Raw genomic sequence first — 4932 nt, 5'->3', positions numbered from 1 at the left:
CCCAGAACTATAAGATAAACACTATTATTTCCCTTACAGACCATGCTATTTTGTTGTCTCACCAACTTTCCATCCACAAAATTTATCCCTAGTAAAAATAACTCTAATTGAAAATGGTTACCCAAAAAATCTCATTCATTCAGTTATTCAAAAAAGACGAACTTTCTTAAAAACACAAATTAATTCTCCCAATACCAGTACTAACATCAAAAACACCAATCTTATTTACTGCAACATACCATACGTTGAAGATTTATATTATTATTTTGCCAAAATTTTGTTAGAAGAAAACATTTTAGTATCAGGCTCTCCTTACACTCCTTCACCAATTCTTTACGAACATTAAATCCCCCACCCCATCCAATCTCAATACTAATGTAGTATATTCTGTTTCTTGTAATGACTGTGCTTTTCAATATATTGGACAAACCTCCCAATATGTACACAAGAGAATGAGACAACATGAACTAAGTGTGGTCCACCATAAACAAAAAATTTCAAAAGTACCCTAGTACAACACTCTATAGAAAACGCCCATTCATTTAATTTCACTCCAAAGATTTTATATCACGAAAGTTGCATCTTTAGAAGGTTATTCGCGGAGAGTTGTCTCATCCTCATAAAACGTTTCTAACAGTGTCAACATTAGATCAGATCACAACCTATTACATGATTCATATTTAAATTTTTTACACTTTTTGACAACAATTAATATCGACTTCCTTTTAAGATCAACAATTTAAGTATTCACACCCTGACATATAAAAACACACACATACAATCTCACATCTCTCGTTCAAGTGTTTACACGTGTTACAAAGGGCACACCAGTTTCATTTAGTTAATTTTCGTAAACCAATCGAACAACATCCAGAGAACAATATTATTTGTGTTTTCAAATAATAATTTTAAAAAAGACAAAGTTTTTTAGTAATTTTGATTTACAAAATCTAATTATTCGGCGGAAAATTAACTCACAAAATCATTTTTGTTAAAAAGCTTGTTTAGTGAAAAAGTGCTAACAAATATTCAAACATACAGGTAATTAATTCAACTTTGTCATTAACCTTTTCTTAAAAAATTTCCATAACTTTCAAAAAAATTTTCTATTATGTTTAATATCCTGTTTTGATAATCCACTCATTTATTTTTATCATTTTTATTTTGAACATATTATCATATTTCTGTACATTATTATATTTTTTACAATTTAATTCAGTATTTAAGAAAAATCTATTTTCTTTTCCTAAACATATTGTTTGCAAAAATCTCATCAAGATCATGTTTCTTGACAGATGTCCTGAAGATGGAACGTACCTAGTTCCGAAACGTCGACAATAAACAAATAATTAAATAAAGAAATTGTTTTTTTTAAAAACTTTTCTTGTTTTTTATTTTGTATTATTTTTGGATTCTTGTTCGAAACTCTACAAAATATATATATATATATATACTAGCTGACCCGGCAAACGCTGTTTTGCCATCAAAAATATTTTGCCGCATTGCAGAAGTTCTTATAATATACATGGTATATTAACAATAATGTTATATTTTTATTACACAAATTTCTTTACATTTTGATAATTAATTCGAACGCATCATAGTGCTTTGTTTATTTTAATTTTATTTATGTCAAATAGTGAAATATTTTTAATCAATGAATAAATTAGATTTTAGTCTGAATCATCGCAGTACCATTATATAAATATATAATTTTTATATAAATATCAGATTTTTTACTTTTGCATTTAATTTAAAAATATTGCATGTCAATTTCATATATCCAATATGCACTAAATTTTTAAATGCCAAAATATTTCCTTTTTTGTTTGAAATTTAATATAATATGATATAATTTATATCTATAATTTGATTGCTAATATTGCCTATAACATAACTTGGAATAATTAATTTATTTGTATCTTATTGAATTCGTTAAAAATTCATTTTTTTTGAACTGTCAGAATTTTGTTTATGATTAATGTTAAATTCAATATGTCACATTTTTATTTTGATCTATAATGTTTTAATCACTTATCATATAAATTTTCGACTGCAAATTGATATTCATACTATCCCTGAAACTAACATGGATAAAGTTCTGAGAAATCCGAGTCCAAATCTATAAAATGTTTGATTTTTGGCAATTTTATTAATTTTTTATCATTTTTCGTACTGTAAAATAATGGATGATTATTTATCAAAATTGTAATATTTAGACTATAATTTTAGATGTATACTTTTTATTTTGGCATTGAATTGTTTTCATTGAAATCAAGTGAAACATAAATATATTTATTTGATATTTATATAAAACATATAATTAAAATATGCATTAAAATCATATTGTCTATAAATAATATGTCATTTTATAAACAGTATTTATTACTTTGGTGCTTGATATGGGTATGAATTTGTAATAAAATATATTCTTTCTGACAAATAGTTAAAAACTTGTTATAATTTTCAAAATTATTTGACATTTCATACTTCAAAAATTAATTCACTCGCATCATAGCGTTTTGTTTATTATACTTTTGTCATGTCAATATTTATTAACTTCCCGTAGGGTAAGTTATAGTAATCGTCCAAAAATCGAAATCAAAAATTTTTACATTTCTCGACGTTTTGAAGGTTTCTGAACATTTTCGCATACTTCAGAAAAAATGGATGTGTGTGTGTGTGTGTGTGTGTGTGTGTTTTGTATGTCCGCTTTTTTTCGTCCACGTTTTCGGGCGCACGGATCAACCGATTTGAATGGTTTAAAAAACATTCGATTCCTATTGATAGGGAGATGTGCTGATTAGTTTTTGGCAAAGGCAGGTCCAGCCGTTACGGAGATATGGAGCAAAAAGTGCAAATAATAGAAAGCGAGTTTTTGAGAGAACGGATCAACCGATTTGAATAGTTTGAAAAACATTCGATTCCTATTGATAGGGAGATGTGCTGATTAGTTTTTGGCAAAGGTAGGCCCAGAGGTTTCGGAGATACAGAGCTAAATTTAAAAAAAATGGCAGTTTTTGAGAGAACTAAGCGTCCGATTTAAATGATTCAAAGAACTTTCTGCTTGTTTCAACAAAATAATTGATTTTGGAAAAAAAAATTTTTGTTTCTAATTTTTTTTTCAAAAAATTTTTTTTGTAATTTTGGACTAAAAATTCAAAAAATCACCCAGGCTAAGCACAGTCTAAGCGCCACTATGGTACAAATGTTTACGCAAGTGCGTTTAGACTGTTTATGTACTGGAGCACTTTTCCAATTTTGTGAAAACTATTGAAAAATGTGAAAATGCCGCCAAGCTAAGCACAGTATAAGTGAAAATGTCGCACAGAATTATTTGCAAATGCGTTTAGACTGTGACTATGCGGGAGCACTTTTTCAATTTTGTGTAAATTTCGGAGATCTAGTAAAAAAAACTAAAAAAAAATAACATTTGGCGGTCAACAATAATCATTAGACATTAGACATATGCATATCAAATTATCAGATATTTTATAGAGATTTTAACAATAAGTATAAGTTTTGTTAACATTCCTATGGGTTCCGTACCAGTGTTTATCCGTTAGACGACGACGCGGCGCTTACGCGCTTCGATATTCAGTCTCTATGCATTTAAAGCAGTACGATTGCTTTGAAAAAAAGTTCAGAATTTCCAATATATTTCAAAATAAATTTTTCAACAAAAAGTAAGTTTCTGTCAAAAATTTATAGTTTCTCAAAAATCAATTTTATCAGAGTAAATTTTTTTCAAAAATGTTAATCTTTTTAAAAAAAAATAATTTCTGGTACGGGAAGTTCCAGCAATTTGCCTTAAGGCACGATGCCATGCGCCCCACTAGTTTATTATAAATTAATAATTATTTTAAGTGATCAATGAATATATTATATGCTTGTTAAATTCATAAAAAAGTGCAAATTCAACACGGGAATATTGTGGAAATAAATATTTTTTTACATAAAGATCTGATTTTTGACATTTGCATTTCATTTCAAATTAATTATAACTGTCAAAATATTTTCTTTTGGATCGAAATTTAATATAATATGATATAATATTTAGTTTGTCTAGTTTGTTTTTGTCAGATTGCAATGATACCTTCAGATTGTACTATTCCATTTAAGAGGTTACAATTTTCTGTATGATTAACGTTTGCGATGGCAATCAAAATTTATCTCAACTCATATAATAATAATATTTTATTTTAATTACACAAATTTCTTTACACTTCGATAATTAATTCCAACGCATGATGCAGGTGTTTTGTTTATTTTAATTTTGTTTATGTCATTTTTTTTTTAAATTAATGAATAAATCAGGTTTCAGTCTAAATTAACAGATCAGTATCTTCATCTGAATATACAATTTTTTATATAAATATTTGATTTTTTACATTTTCATTTAATTGAAAAATAGTGAATGTCAATTTCATATATTCAATATGCAGTATATTTGTAAATGTCAAAATATTTCCTTTTTGGTCAAAAATTAATATATAATATTTATTTTACAATATTGTGTTGTATCTATAATTTGTTCGGCAATATAACTTGGAATAATTAATTTATTTGTTTCTTATTGAAGTCGTTAAACATTTTTTTGTGAAATGTCAAATTTTTGTTTATGATTAATTTTAAATTCAATATGTCGCTTTTTTATTGTGATCTCTGATCTATAAGGTTTTGATGAAGTTTTGGTATCCGAAATAATTTGGTAAGCTAATCAAATAAATATAAATTGTAAATCTATTTATATAATTATTTTCATAAATATTGACAAATGACATTTGACGATTTTCATGTCAACATTTATTCAAATTTATAAACATTGACTTTTAATTAGATTTAAAACTATAAATTGTGATTTTGAATATAGCTAATTTGGATATAAATGCTGGGTATATCTAGTATATGTATATGATTTTGAATTAAATT

General features: G+C 26.3%; 1 pseudogene; it reads left to right on the top strand.

Moving 5' to 3' along the window:
* Nucleotides 1-4932, top strand: part of LOC113367295 — a 48982-nt pseudogene that overhangs the window by 19336 nt on the left and 24714 nt on the right.

This window comes from Ctenocephalides felis, unplaced genomic scaffold (genome assembly GCF_003426905.1).
Source record: "Ctenocephalides felis isolate EL2017-DRISC unplaced genomic scaffold, ASM342690v1 CF-g0.4_SCAFFOLD_01170, whole genome shotgun sequence".
Taxonomy (NCBI): domain Eukaryota; kingdom Metazoa; phylum Arthropoda; class Insecta; order Siphonaptera; family Pulicidae; genus Ctenocephalides; species Ctenocephalides felis.
The sequence above is the reverse complement of the archived record's forward strand: the minus strand, read 5'-3'. Positions and strand labels throughout refer to the sequence as shown.